This window comes from Mustela putorius, unplaced genomic scaffold (genome assembly GCF_011764305.1).
Source record: "Mustela putorius furo isolate JIRA1106 unplaced genomic scaffold, ASM1176430v1.1 tig00537227_pilon_pilon_pilon, whole genome shotgun sequence".
Classification (NCBI taxonomy): Eukaryota; Metazoa; Chordata; class Mammalia; order Carnivora; family Mustelidae; genus Mustela; species Mustela putorius.
Window position 1 is genome coordinate 25663229 of NW_025422368.1, and position 16454 is coordinate 25679682.

The following is a 16454-nucleotide window of genomic DNA, read 5'->3' on the forward strand; positions in this document are numbered from 1 at the left end:
AAAGGTTTTTTTAAACCATCTTGATTATTCATTTCTTGCCTCTTTTCAGTATTTCCATTTCACACATCATTTCATAGGATTCCAAACTAGATATGTAATTGTTACCCAGATGCGTAATGGAAAAATTAATTTCTTCCAGCATGCTGTCCTCTTGTTCTCTAGATGGATAATAACTTCATATCATCAAGCACTATTGGTGCAATGAATTAAAATGTGTATTCACACCCATCCCTCATTTGTTCTGTGTCAGTCCTATGCTCTTTACTTGCAATAATGACACTAGCGTTGCGTTATTGTGTTATACTCTGCTTTAGGATTCAGTCTGAATTCTAAATCTTTGGCTGTAACTGATCTCTCTGAAATGGTTTTAATTCCCTGTGTGTTTGCTATTAAAATCCATTCTATTCCCTTCTTTCCAGCTCTGCTGACTCTTTTGAATGCTGATGTGGTTACCAAAACATCTGTCCACCTGAGTCCTTGCTGGGAAGGGTTATCCTTAAATGTCTTATTCAGTTGGATGTAGATGTATTGCTGACTGTGCATAGCTGGGAGCAGTACTGGAACAGAACAGAACAGGGAGGGGGGCAGGAAGACAGGTGAGGACGATCCAGGTCAGGGTCCCAACCAGAGGCTTAAGCTTGACAAGGAGACCATGTGTCCAGAAGAGCCACAAATACAGAGGGTAAACTCAAGTACAGCTACACCAGCTTCTTCACGGCTGGGGAGGGAAAATTCTGAGGCATGGTATGTTGGTTTGCTATTGTTGTCATAACAAAACACCACAGCTTGTGTAGCCTTAGCCTAAACAACAGACATCTATTTTCTTACAGTTCTGGAGGCTAAAAGTTGAAGCCCAAGTTTTTGGCAGGTCTGATTTCTTTTCTTTTCTTTTCTTTTTTTTTTTAAAGATTTTATTTATTTATTTGAGAGAGAGACAGTGAGAGAGAACATGAGCGAGGAGAAGGTCAGAGGGAGAAGCAGACTCCCCATGGAGCTGGGAGCCCGATGCGGGACTTGATCCCGGGACTCCAAGATCATGACCTGAGCCGAAGGCAGTCGTCCAACCAACTGAGCCACCCAGGCGCCCCGGCAAGTCTGATTTCTATGGGCCTCTTTCCTTGGCTTAAAGATGGCCATCTTCTCATTGCTATTCATGTGGTCTTTCCTCTGTGTGTGCACATTGCTGGTGTATCTTTGTCCACATTTTCTCGTCTTATAGAGACCTGAGTCACATTAGATTAGAGTCTAATGCCCTCATTTTAGCTTCATCACCTCTTTCAAGACCCTATCTCCAAATATAGTCATATTCTGAGGTACTGGGGTTAAAGTTTCAACATAGGAATTTTGAGAAGATACACATCAGCACATAACTGTTGGCTTTTATGGCATTTCCAGTGTTCTCCTGAGAAATTAAGGCCTGTTTGCATATAGTGGTAACTGGCTTGCTGTTATCCCTTAGTGGATGCTTTCCCATCCCTATATCACATCTCTATTCCCCTTCAGATGTTCTGTGTACCTCCCCAAGTTTCCACCCAAATCCTTCCCTTGGGGTCAACTTCTGTGGGAACCCCAAGTGGGACAGATACAAAGGAAGAGACATTACAGTGCTATAAAGTGACACAGAAACCATCAGTCCAGTGTCAGATGACCTGACTTCAAAATCTTCAAAAAAAAAAAAAAAAAAAGTACCTCTCAGTTTGAACTCACCTGTATCTGGTAGCTCCCACCTTGCAGTTCTAGGAGAGTCTGTGTCTTTTTCTACACCATCTTTGTCTTTCATACAAGATGCATCTGATAAGCAGCTGATTGGAAGACCTCAGTTGACTCCCGTCAACTATCCCTGTCACTGTAACATAGAAAGAAATGAGATTGGTCTGACTTCAGTGTTTTTCAGAAGGCCACAAGCGTGTTGGTTATTATTTTGTATTTTGTATCTTCTGAATCTTGTAAGCAGTTGAAAATTGATTTCTTGATGAGTCACTTGGGTATTTTTTTTAAAAAGGTATGAAGCTAAATTGACCATTTTATAATTCCAGCCTTGACTTTTTTTTCTGAAAATATGCAGTCCTTTGCTATTTGCCATAATTGCTTTCATTATTTGGGATATTACCCGAACACAAGTTTCCAGATTTCTTGTCATAATTTTACACAGCTTAGTTGTCCTTATGGCTTTGTTTTTTATAGTATTTTGTCTGAATTTCTCTTGCTGAAACTTCCAAAAGTATTACCACATTTCCTTCAGCTAGTGCAACTATTTCTTATTTTTTTCAACAAAATGAATTTAATGTATCACTAAGTTCCTTCTGGCATTCTTTCATGCTAAATTTGATATAGCCATTTGTCCCTTCTTCCTCATTTCTCTAAAGCTTGGTTATTAAATGATAAACATTTTGCTTGGGTGGCATATAATTATTTTTTGCAAATGTTTTATCTCTACTTGACTTTAAGAATATTCCTAAAGTAAAAAACACAAATATGCTTTTTAATATTTGGATTTCAAGTATAGGACATTTGAACTTTAAATCCAGTAAGATATAGATTTTAAAATGCATTGAACCTATACATCTGTGGCTTGGATTACTAGATAGAGGAAAATCCTATCAGCTTTTTCGAAAATTTTTTTTCTGAAAAATTTTAAGGGAATAACTTATCCACATTATAGTTGGAATTTGGAAACTCTATGGCCTAAAAGCAAACAAAAATAAGTGAATGGTTCTAGTCCAAGTTTTTTGTGTATTTTTTTTAATTGTCCATTTCCCAGTGAATATAGAGAGTTTATATTCCAGGCAATAGATCTATGTCTGCTTTTATTTAAGCTTTTTGGCTGAATTTTCTGTAAAGGTTCAGATCATAAATATTTTAGGTTTTGCCAACCCAGTGGTTTCTGTCATAACTATTCCATCTGCCCGTCACTCTAGCATGAAAGCAACCCTGGACAATATTTAAAGGTATTGGGGGTTTATTTACTTACAAAAGCAGACTTCATACTCTATTTGGCCCATGGACTATGGTCTGTTGGCCCTTGTTCTAGTTCTAGAATCATCCACTTCACTTTGACTGTATAGACTGGCTATTTGGTCTTCTATTATGATTCTGGCATCATGCTGAGTTGTTTTACTGAGCTTTGAATACAAAGTTCAGAGGTCACTAATTCTTGTCTGAATATGAAAATATATTTATTGTCTTTCTAGTTTTCCTGCTACATGTATTTAAAAATCATTTGTACCTCTGCTTTTAAAGTGAAATCTATCCAATGTTTATATTATTGGGGTTTTTTCCATAGTTCCCATAAAACCGCGCTCAGCTTTGTATCCATCACTTCCTGTCTTTCGGTCCTTAATTTTTATATATTTTCCACTTTGAGTCCATTTGCTGCATGGTGAATATTCCTAAATTTTCTGACTTACATCTTAGTGTACAAAAGCCTCCCAGTTTACCAGAGAGGATTTATCATAAGTGTTTCTCTATTAAAGTTAAGGACACATTAAAATGCTATTGGCTGAAAAGGGCAATAGCAAGATACATGTGGCTGAACCCATCATCACTTAAAGAGCGGGACCAATTTGAAGAGCTTTCAGAAAGTCAATAATCATATGGTTTCACTTATTTGTGGAACATAAGGAATAGCATGGAGGACAGTAGGAGAATGAAAAGAAAAATGTGAAGGGGTAGGGGGGCGGAGATCAGAGCTGGAGACGAACCACGAGAGACTATGGACTCCAGGAAACAAGCTGAGAGTTTTGGAGGGAGGGTGTTGGGAGGATGGGTGAGCTCCCTGATGGGTATTAAGGAGGGCATGGATTGCTTGGAGCACAGGGTGTTATACACAAACAATCAACCATGGACCACTACATCAAAAACTAATGATGTACTGTATGGTCACTAACATAACATAATTTCTAAAAGAAAAAGAAGAGCTCTCAGTAGTAGAACCTAAACACGATGCTTATGAAATACGTATATGAGTAAACCCAGCAAAAACAAATGCAACATAATAACCCAGACTTTTCAGTGACGGAAAGTCCCAGAGCTGCAGCAGAAATGTTTTCTCCAGCTATGGATACTCAGGTTGTTACTGTTGAAGTGGTGAGTGGCCAAGTTACAATTACTATAGGAACTGTAACTGAAACTTGACCTTTGATACATTTATATGTTCAACCATAACATTGTATCAACAGGCTCTTGCATTTCCTTGTGTTTATAAGTGACTTTGTTTCAGGCTCATAGAAATTAACTAGAAAAAAAATTGGGGGGAGGAAGAAAGCAGAAAGCTTGATTTTTATTTATTTTATTTATTCATTTATTTATTTTCCAGAATCTTACCCACTGCCAGCATCAGAGTTTCCTCCTGTAGAATCAGTTTGCGACAGTGCTTTCTGAGGCTAGGTAGTGAATTCCCCTAGAGGACTACTCCTTCAAAGTAAATAGTGGACTCTTTATTTATCAGAAAGGCAGTTGCCTGGTCCTTTGTGTTGGTTGATGAGAACATTGCTTCTGTCCTGTAAGCATGTAGATTTCCTGTGGCTTGTCAGAAAGCATGAGCAGAAAAGCAGAGGCCCCCATGAGGATCCATGAATGAGAAATATATTACAATCAATAATTCTTTCTGCTTGCTCTTTACATCAAATTAAAAAATGGGTGAGTCAACACACTAACTACCAGGTAGTAATTCTTCCTGGTTGTTTTGCTAGTGTATTTCCACAAATTAAACCAAAGAAACTGTCCTTTCTGGGTATGCCAATTTGAATGTTCTGAATAACTATGAATAATGAGGCTCCCGGAGACCTACAGCATTTCAAAAGTACCAAAACCCAAAGGACCAGACTAACTCAGAGATAAAAAGCAGTTAGTTTATTAAGCACTTCCCAGTGCCCAGTACTGTGATGGATACTTACCTATGAAATCTCATTTAACCCTTACAACATTCTTTGTGGATAGCTGAGTTGAACGAACTTTCCACAGTCACACAGTGATGGAGCCAACGCTTGAAACTTGGGAGTTCTGGATAACTCCCAAGTCCTAGAGTTCTTTAAAGACCACCCTTGTTTTTGCAAATTTCTAGTTCAGCAAAAAATATTTGTTATGCGTTTTCAGATAGCTCAAAGGTTCCATAAAATATGGCCCTTGTGCATGCAATACCATAGTCAACTAATATATCTAAATCTAAAGAGAGAGACCCACTTATTGAATGTCAACTTTTATAACAATGCCACGTAAGAGTCTGGTCAACATGAAATAAAAATGAAAATGGAATATAAAACAAGGGAGCATTGAAAGAAGTCCTTGGTTCCTTCAGTGGCACTCTCTTCTCATTTATATGTATAAACCTGTAAATTAGTATCTACATTGTGGATATCAAGAATTTTTTAAATTTAATTTGATAACAATGGGAATAAAATACTGGTGTTTCTAGTTATGCAGCATTTGAACCTTAGCATTTACAGCAGCAGCTCAGAAGCTTGCCATGTGTTATCTTTTAAAGGACAGTAAAGGATTTTTTAATAGACAGTGTTACAGAGCCAGGCTCTCCTGGGTTGTGATACAAAAGTTTAACCCATCTATTTCTCTTGCCTGCTCCGGTTAAGTTAACTACTGCCCCCCTGCAGGCATTCTAGTCTCCCTCCCATAAAGTAGAACTGTTCCTTCATAAGGAGTGTGTATTAGTTCTTACACATCATGTTTCTTACAATTGTGCTTCCATGCGATAGATGAAAGCAAAAAGAGAAGATATATTGAATGGTCCATTGGAGGTGTTACCATTCCCAAGACGAGTCTGCAACTTCTCAGTTTTTGACATTTAGTCTTGGCATCATGTTAGCATTGATTAGGTTTAATAGAATGGATTCCCAGTATATGAACTCATAAGAAATTGATGTTTTTAGGTTTTTCTTGGAGGCAGATTTCTTTCTCAGATTAGTACTAAGATGATTATGTCCTCATTGAAAGGGACCCTCCGTCCAGTATCATGGTGACTGGGTCTTGTGGCCATTCCACAGACTTGGGATGGATCATGACCCAAAATGTGGTTTGGATTTCCAAATCCGTGATGCTACAAACACACACACACACCCTCCCACCCACTATGAAAAGGTCTTTTATTCCCAGAATGAAGCTTTCTGGGGAGAGCAGGACAGGTCTCTCAAGTTGATCTGAAAATAGCTTGAAAGAACTGTTAAAGAAAAGAGACTGGCTCTAAGTTTTCATGGTAGTTAGGGGCTGGAACTGGAGTGAGGGTTTTAGTGCATGGTTTGAACTTACTGCTAGTGGCAAAGCACTTGAGCTTTCTTACCAGCTTGCCCAGATCTGAGGCAGAATGGGTAGAGGGCGGGATAAGTTTTGAAAAATACCTGTAATCAAACATCAAATAATGGAGAGAGACTCTTAATTACATTGTGTCCTCAGACTTTAAGAAAAAGATCATTTAGTTAACCTAGAATTAGTGCAGGGCACCTGGGTGGCTCAGTGGATTAAGTGGCTGCCTTCAGCTCAGATCATGATCTTGGGGTCCTGGGATTGAGCCCCACATTGGGCTCCCTGCCCAGTGGGGTGTCTGCTTCTCCCTCTCACTTTCCCTCTGTACTCTCTCTCTCTCAAATAAATAAATAAATAAAATCTAAAACCAACAACAAAACCATAATTAGTGCAACATGCAGTGAATATGCTTTAAATGGTTCAGACAGAGAAGTCTAAGCTGAAGCCCCCTGGGCTTCCAGTACATCGGGTTTTTATGTCTCTATCTTTTTACCACTGTTGGGGGAAAAAATCTAAATTCTTGTTCCTTACTTCTATTCATGAGATTTTGGTGAACACATTCTTTGTTATTAAAGAATTCAGTAAATTTTCTGACCCAGTCTTTCCTGCTTTTTAGCCAGTGAATTAACATATCTTTTTTGGTGATTTCTTCAGATTGGCAAAGCTCATGTGTTGTAGGCATAATTGCATTATTTTAATTCACAATATTCTAAGAAATTGTACTGTCACCACTTACAACCACTTTTTTTTTTCTTCCCTAAACTGGGTGATAGTGAATTTTCCTTCTATTGTTTATGAAGGCTCACCTTGCATGTTATTTCAAGAATGCTGACCTTATTCTCCGTATCATCATTTCTCTGCTGTTACCAAGATTGTGGAATCTTGGTAACAGCAGAGAAAACTCCTACAACTATTTAATGCATGCAGAGTAAAGCAACAACATTGAGATCAATTCTAAATGATAGTTACCAACTGTTCTGTACCTCCACTGAGAAGGGAACAAAAGAATATACTCAAAACTAGAAAAGATGCAGAGTACACTTATATCTGTAGAAACAAGGCAGATTCAGAGAAAACCCTCTTCTAAAGGGCTTTCTTTTAAAAATGTATTTTAAAATCTGTGTATAAGAAATAAAATAGATCATGTGACTATAATAGTCTAGAGCAGTGGTCCTTTTCTTAAATCTTTTTTTTTAATTCAAATTCAACTAGCCAATATAGAGTACATCATTAGTTTCAGATGTAGTGTTCAATAATTCATTGGTTGCATATAACACCCAGTACTCATCACATCATGTGCGCTCCATAATGCCTATCTCTCAGTTACCCCCATCCCCCTGACCCCCTCCCCTTCAGGGACCCTCAGTTTGTTTCCTAGATTTAAGAGTCTCTCATGGTTTGTCTCCCTTTCTGATTTCTTCCCATTCAGTTTTCCTTCCCTTCCCTAATGATTCTCTGCCCTATTTCTTATATTCCACGTATGAGTGAAACCATATGATAATTGTCTTTCTCCGATTGACTATTTTCACTCAGCGTCATCCCCTCCAGTTCTATCCATGCTGATTAAGTGGTAGCTGTTCGTCCTTTCTTATGGCTGAGTAATATTCCATTTTACATATGAGTCACATCTTCTTTATCCACTCATCTATTGATGGACATCTGAGCTCTTTCCATATTTTAACTTGTGGACATTGCTGCTATGAACATTGGGGTGCGTTTGTTTTGCTATATCTGTGTCTTTGGGATAAATACTAAGTAATGCAATTTTGGGGTTGTAGGGTAGCTCTATTTTTAACTCTTTGAGGACCCTCCACACTATTTCCAGAGTGGCTGCACAAGCTCACATTCCCATCAACAGTGTAAGAGTTCTCCTTTCTCCGCATCCTCGCCAGTATTCATTGTTTCCTGTCTTGTTATTTTTAGAGCAATGGTTCTTGATCTGTTTGGAGTCTTAGGCCTCAGGAAGAATTGCTGAAAGTCCTTGCTGGAGAGAAAATTCAGATGAAGCAGCATTTGACCTATAAGGTACATCATGTTATTCAGAAATAACTAAATGCTTTGTGACAAATAAAAATCATTCCAAAGAGCAAGAACTTATTTCATAAACTATTTGTCCCTTGCTGGAGCTGTTTCTCTTAATTGCCTGGCTGTATTCATTTACAATTTCCAGTGTGTCTCTAAACCTGTCTTTGTATTTTGTTACTGAACTCTTAACCCGTTTTTGAAACTGAAATATAAAATGTATAGTTTTGCGTTTCTGTGAACATGTTGAAGATCCAAAGACCCTGTAACCGGGCTGACAAGGATCAGATATGCAAGCAATACTAACAGTCTTGGATTGAATGGTTACCGTGTACCAGCCAGAGTATAAAGCACTATCCTACTCAATTCTCCAACAACGCTATGATGCAGTTCTTAGTCTCATTCACTGATGAGTGAACCGAGGCCTAGAGTCAGTGATTTGCTCAAGTATTCACTGAGCACCTCCCGACTGTCTGACGCTGTAGAGGAAGATGCAAATGAAAGAAAACATGGACTCTGTAAGCTTTTAAAACGCAAAGTTTCTGTTTAATTTTTAAAATTCTAGTTTCACCTAGAGTGTTGCTGGTTTCAGGTGTGCAGTGCAGTGATTCGGCAGTTCTGTCCGTCACCCAGCGCTCTTCGCAGCAAGTGCACTCTTGATGCTCTTTACCTGTTTCACCCATCCCCCACCCCCTCCCCTCTGGCATAAAAAGCTGAGTTGTTTTTTCTTATAACTGTATTTTCAAAATGCCTATGTTTGAAACTATGAAATGCAGCTTCCAGCTTTGTGGTTTAATGATACCCAAACTAATGAAATGGAGAGTTGTCGTCTTGGAAAACTCTACAGGTGTTCATTTGGGAAGTGTTGTCCTCTGTCACAGGCTCTTTTAATAGTGGCAGCCCACCAAACAGACATACCCCAGATATTTCAATTCAAAACAAAGCAAAATCTCAGACTTAATGCAAGACAATTTTTATGAAGCAAAATTCATCTCCCTCGTCTGTACATACATGAAATAATTGATATAGCTTAATGGTGACATTAAATGTACTTCAAATCGATGTGACATTGCCAACTCATTTATAGCTGTGAACAGCTGTGTACTTTCAAAATAACAAACTTTTTTTTTTTCAACAACAACAAAAGAATAGAAGGGAAAGGGAAAATATCCCTGGAGAGCTTCTTTTTGTGCTTACTGTTTTGAAATAATTTTATATAAAGGCAATTTATATCCTCTCCCATTATTCTTTTATATTGAAATATTTTGAGGCTTTTAAGGTTTATCACTAATATCCACAACTTTGTCATAAAGGACAAAGACTTTAGAGTATTAATCCTTTGAATGCTTTCCCTTTTGTAAATTAAAATTTTAAAAAACAAGCATAAAAACATTAGGTGTCCCCATGAAACAGTGATGCTCTCAATACTGCACTTCCCATCTATAAAGGTAGAAAAAGCAGCGTGATTTTTTTAATCTAAAGATACTTTCTGCATCACAGTCACTATTTTCTTTCCTTCCCCAGCTCTTCACACTCCTCACTTTTCCTGAAATTCCAGAAGTGTTTCAAGTTCATTAATTTCCTCTCCTTTCTTTCATTTTGACCTATGCATTCATCCATCTACTTGCCAAACATTTATCCTAAAGTAGAAGATGGTAGGCAGGTGCTAGAGATGTAAAAATAAAACCATATTCCTATTCTCAAGATACTTAAAGTCTAAAGAGAAAGGCAGATTTGGAAACTCTTGCAATGTGCCCTGGTAAATACCACTAGAGTTCTAGGAAGAGCCACTAACCAGTCTGAGGATTACCCTGTGTCTAGTAAGAAAGCCAAATGTAGTGCACGTGGCTCAAGCGCAGGCATATATTTAGAGAGATAGAGGTTGAAAATGGAAAAACACGCAGGGACCAGCTCATGTATACCTTGTTGTATGCCACTATTGGGAATTCAGACTTTATCATGACTCATATTAACAAGGCATGAAAACTGAAGTAGCTTTAGCAAGAGATGACATAATAATATATGCAATTTAGAAAGACCCCACTAGAGGCTATGTCGGGGGTGCAATGGACCACATTGAAGGAAAGATGGCTACTAGGGGGGAGTGTGGAAAGGTCCCAAGCAGCTGCAGCAAGGAGGTAACAGGCATGTACACAGAAGGGGTTAATTGTGGCAGAATCTCCAAGATTCATAGATTGAAGTTATGTGGGGAGTAAGATAGAGATACTTCTCACATGCTGGCTTGAGTTACCAGGTGGATGGTGGTGGTGTTAATTGGGATTGGGGATCAATTCTTTTAATATGTTGTGTTTTTGATGCCACTGAAACATCAGAATAGAACTGTTTAAAACCCAATTAGATCTGAATCTAGGGCTCAGGAGAGAAATCTGGGCTTTGGGTAATAGAATGATGCAAGAGCCATATAGATGGCATGTAAGTGGTGGTTGAAACAATGTGTATGAAGAAGGTTATCAGTAGCTAATTAAAAATGAAAACAACAAAGATGGGCGCCTGGGTGGCTCAGTTGGTTGAGCACCTGCTTTCAGCTCAGGTCATGATCCCAGGGTCCTGGAATTGAGTCCCCCACTGGCCTCCCTACTCAGTGGGGAGTCTGCTATCCCTCTGCCTGTCCCCCACCCCGGCTTATGCTCTCACTTAAATAAATAAAATCTAAGAAAGAAAGAAAACAAAACAAAACAAAATGAAACAACAAAGGGCCCAGGGCGGCACCTAAGGGAAGTATTATTGCCTTCCTTGGGGCCAAATTAGGGAATGTCTAGGCCATAGGATGCCTTTGTGTGAATTAGAGAACAGCTTTACCGCCTTCATCCAGAGTTGTTGTCATCTGTTGACACATTTATGAGGTCTACATTGTGTATGGTGCCCTGTGGAGCCGAGCAGTAAAATGTCAGTTGTGAGGCTCATGAAGCCACCACCAAGCAGATAAGAAGACATCAAGTGGTACTAGAAACTATAGGAACAGAGTTCCTCAAGGCAGAAGAAAGGTCAACACCACCCCATCCACAGTGATTCAGGAGTCAGAGATATGGGGTGTGAAAGTTGTCCACAAATTGCCAGTTGGTCTTAGGGGAAGTGGTCTCAGACTAGAGCTCAGCTCGGGGTTCCTCCCTGCCGGAAGTTGGGATGTTCTCCTTCTCCTGCTGCTCACAGGTGCTTTGACCCCAGCGGCAGTTCTGCTTCCACCCTTATTACCATTTGACTCTCTACCCATTATCTTTCTGTCTTACTTTTGCTTTAAGAGTTTTCTCTTCTATTTTGCATCTTGATACATTTTGCTGCCCCCTCATTCCTTTGGTTATATACATCATCCCCTGACCCAGCACACCCAGTTTCCTGTTAGGGCTTTTAAAAACGTATCATTTCAGTCACAATTCCTAGAGACATCAATGGCCCTTCAGATGTACGTATGAGCATACATTTATATTTGAATACAGAGACCTTCTGAACAAGGGATAAAAGGGAGAGTGGGGTCTTCCTAATATTCACTCTCATCTTTTTGGATAAGGAAAGTTTTATCAGGCCCATTTTAGACAATCATATCAAATCAGCTGGCCCCTCTTAACTCAAATGAGATTTCTGCCTTCTTCATCTAACATAGGAGTGAAGGGTGTAGAGAAAGGTCAAGAAGTAGACTCATCAAAGAAAAGGACTTCACTTTCTAATGTATATAACAGTGAGATTTGTGATAAGATAAATTGGTGAGTCATAAGTTACATGTATAATGCTGTCATTCATCTTCTTAATTGTGAATGCTGATTTTGATATATATAGGTCTAACCTGAGCTCCTTATTTCCCTGGAACAGCACTGTCCAATACAGTAGCAACATCTGGATATGTAAAATTAAAATTTAATTATTTTAAATTACACTAAAGTTCCATTCTTGCGCCATACCAGCCACATTTCAGGGGTATAGTAGCCACCTACAGCTATAGTGGCTACCATATTGGACAGCACAGTTATAGAACATTTCCCTATCATAGAAAGTTCTGTTGGGAGAGCATGACTCCAAAATAGTGTTGATTATTCCTGTTGGTTCTCCATTGCTGATGATTACTTTGAGGAAATAAGTTAGTCTGTCAGCAAGAATTCACAAATTATGTTCTACTACATAGAATTGTGGGGTTTTGCTCTTTTTAAAGATGTTATTTATTAGAGAGCACAAGCAGGGAGAAGGAGAAGCAGGCTCCCAGCCGAGCAGGGAGCCCAATGTGGGGTTCAATCCTAGGACTCCAGGATCATGATCTGATCCGAAGGCAGATGCTTGACTGACTGAGCCACCCAGATGCTCCTTTTTACTTCTTTTTTATTTGATCTAGTAATAACATATTTCCAGTCAGCATCTATAAGTATTCTAAATATTTTGTGCTCACCATCTTAACTAATCTCCAGTAATCCTATGTTATCATTGCCATTTTACAAATGAGGAGAATAAGGTTAAGAGAGGACAAATGGTAGAATCAAAATGCAAAGTCACACCTATCTGGTCCAAAGTCTGCTATTTAGTGGCTCACAGAAATCCCCATACAATGATTACATTTTTATTTTTCCAAGTAAAATACAGATGTGTCCTGGGGTATACTCAAAAGATAATGGCAGAACCTTCTAGACCTTTCAAGGAACTAGTCATATTATCAAATGAATATTTATTTAAATGATGAACATGTTGGTAGTGAGGTACTCACACTCTTGTAAGAACTCACTGAGAGATTCATTCATTTCCTTACCAACAAAAAACAGATTCTGGCATTCAAGTAACATTCTTGTAAAGCAATAGTCCCAAATCCATTCTACCTATATCTTCATGGAAAGTCTGAGAAACAAGAAAGAAATCTCAGTAATATTTTTCCAGATTAAGCTCTTCTGGTTAAATTGTCCATTCAAACCTGAAAATTCATGGAGACAAGGTACTACAAGTGATTTTGTAATTCGTTTTACAGATGACTTCTGAAGAAACAACAGATACTTGATGTATCGTATTCTACAGAGAAGAGAAGCACTTTCTAAAATTTAATTTTGCTAAAGTTTTGACTTTAAAACTGTGGTCTTTGTTTTGTGTGACATTATAACAAGCAAGGACTCTTCTCCTTAAGCCACAAAAAAATAAATGAAAATATAGTAACTCTCCCACCATCATGTAAGTATTTTTCCGTTATCATTGTTGCAGGAAAGCAACTCATGCTGCACATCTACCCTTCTTTGCAGAGAATAAATAGAGAGGTTTCTTTGGTCCTTAGGTTTCCACTGGAGAACCCCCAAGAGTGAAGTTCCCAGTATAAATCAGTGGGAGGTGTCTACATACTTCTACTTGGGCGTCAAGGAAATCTTGAAAGCCATGGCAGTTGTATGGCCATCCATCTCTGAGGTTATTAAAGACTATTTCCCACAATCTTGTTTGGTCTGCATGAAAACTATGTGTGTATGTGTGTGTTAGTGCAGGAATGAAGGCTGTAAAGGGGTGGGGCCTTGATCACCACCAACACCTTACAACCAGCAGAAGACTTTGAGTTAGACAATATGTCAGAGGTATAATGTAATCTTTCAGTAGGATTTAGAGGGCTAAGACCCAACCTGATTTCATAATCCATAACTGGACAAATACCACAGTCAACTGACAGCAACTTGTTTCTTGGGCATAGCAGCAAATGAGAAACAGATCTGTGTCTTAAGAAGAACTAAATTTGTTCTTCATATAAGTACAGATCATTAGCTTTTTTCTTAAGGGTCTGCACTAAGTCAGCACTAGGCCTGTGCTGGAAAGACTATGGAGACATGGACCCTGTCTTTGTTGACCTGATTTTCTTATGGAATGGCTGCCAAAAGTACATACAAGATAACACAATTTAAAATGCCATACATTCCTTTTATGAAGGAAATTAACATGCATCTGAGAGAAGCAAGGACAAAGACTCATTTACTATACATAGGGCGTTCAGGAGGGCTTCTCTGGGCTTGTGGCATTTAATCTGAAATCTGATAGATAGAGCAGGAACTAACTTTGTGAAATGTGTTCCCCACAGAGGGGCACCCTGAACAAAGGCCCTGACATCATGTACCTACACAGCTGCCACAGGCTTGGACAAGGTCTATTTTTCTTGACAGAATCACCTGATGATTCTTTGTAATATTGTTAAATATTACATTGTTGCTTTCATGGAGACCTTTGAGGCTTTCCATCGAATTATTGTTATATAGTGAGACCTCTCATTTGGAAGTATTCATTCATTCCTTTCAGTCTATAAACCTCACCCCATATACCTGTGAGTGGGCATGTAGCAGAAGTTCATGCATTTTATTGTGTTCGGAAAATTGTTCATCAGGTCCCTACCACACCTGAATCATTGCAGAGATTTTGGGGGGTTGTAGAGAGAAAGATCTGTCAAAGAGGAATAAAATGTTTATTTTCTCTGGTCTCAGCAAAGAACAGGCCTGGAAATTTTCAGTGTACCGATATGTTATACAAACCTTTGCTCTCTGACTCTATTCTGCTAATCTGAAAGCCCCAAATTTCCATTTCACAGTGTTTGTTGAATGATTAAAGGGGAAAAGGGAGGGAGGGAAGGAAGGAAGGAGAAAAGAGAGAAAGAACCTATGTGATATTTGAGCTCTTGCTGTTTTGGTAAGTATGTAGCAAAAGAACAGTCAGTGCAGGGCAGGCTCTGAAGAAACAGAGACCAGTGAAATGGAGGAAAAGCTACAGATGAGCTTTTAAATATGAATGAAATCATGGTACTGGCCAAACCCAAAGAATTTCACATAAAGGGAAGAACAAAGGCATCCTTAGAGCTTGAAAGGCTCTCAGAGACCAGTGGCATTCTCAGAAGTCTCATTCTCTAGGATATAGCTACTATGTCCTGTAGCTGAGCATCGAAGGAAGGTATAAGCAGGGAGTTCGTGGTCTAGAGATTATTGATTTTTACTTTCATTTGTCTTTAAGGAAGACTGTATTTTATTTTTTCTGACTTGTGCCTACCAGCTGTCCATTATGAAAAGATTTTTTTTTTTAATCAATTTCTTCTGCCCTGATGAGAGCCTAGAGACTGTGTCTTTAATGATTACACTTCCCAGAAGTAGAAGTATAACAAAGATGCCCTTTCTTAAACGGTACTTCCCTCGGATATACTCTCCAATACTTGGCTCTGCTCCAAGTGTGTTCCACGAGAACACATCCTCATCCAATTAGAATGGTCTTGCACCACTGGTTTGTCTGCCTTTTTTCTGGAGAACAGGGTGCAAATCACCAGAAGGTCTGGAAATTCTCACCTTTGTTTACAGTGGGACCTAGCACTTATCTTTCATCAGGTTTTGAGTCTCAGAAGACGTGACATTCATACCTCACTTGAACTCTCTCAGATTGTTGCAATGTTCCTACAAAGTTCAGGACTCAGAACAACTAAGGTATATACTAGAAGTGACACCCAGATTTACCTAACACAGATTCTTGCCTCATCCAATTTGAGACTGATTGAGAAATTGTGCCAAATTTCCTAGACCTTGGCTTGTATTCCACTTGACACAAGGATGCAGACCCTGAAAGCTATACCCACAACCCTGCGGGGTATGCGTCTTTCCCACTAAGCTCGGGATGTCATGGATAAAATCGTGTTTGACTCTGCTTCAGTCCCTTTGACCCTTTTCAGGCAATCAAAAATACTTATTGACCCCTCACTAAATGGAAGTCACAGCGGGATTCAACTCTGTTTCCACCTCTAGTTGGAGGATGAAGATACACAGACATTTAAGGAAGGGAAAGAACAGTGAACACGCTAATAACCATGATGTGAAACGACAGGAAATCCCTTAGCATAGGCCAGAGGATTGACCTAAAGTGTGGCTGAGGTGGGATTGGCAGACCGGCCTGGATCCCGGAAGAACCCAGGCAGGTATCATGGATAAAGCAGGATCTGATTTGGGCCTTGGATAGGCCAGCAGTTCTCAACTCTCCCTGGACAGGAGGGCCATCTGGGGAGGCTTAAAGAATGCCAAAAATGCCTGCACAGGCAGAAAAGAGGAGTGGGGGTGCCATGAGAAGGAAAAGAAGTTTAAAAAACAAAGCTTGTTTGGGCACAGTAAAAAGTGAGTGTAGGAGGAGAAAAAGCAAGAAGGCAGAAAAGTCAGATTTCATCTGATTTTTGAATAGCCTCGTGTGCCAGACCAAGG

General features: G+C 39.2%; 1 protein-coding gene across 2 annotated transcripts in view; it reads left to right on the top strand.

The window, feature by feature from the left end:
- The window catches only part of FAR2 (fatty acyl-CoA reductase 2), a 133820-nt gene that overhangs the window by 27494 nt on the left and 89872 nt on the right, over nt 1-16454 (top strand). Inside the window, exon 2 of one of the 2 annotated variants that reach the window (XM_045073253.1) lies at nt 8176-8277. The exons of the other annotated variant lie outside the window; for it this stretch is intronic. The gene's annotated coding sequence lies outside the window, so the exon portion shown is untranslated. The remainder of the gene's footprint in view (nt 1-8175; nt 8278-16454) is intronic. 2 annotated transcript variants of the gene reach the window in all.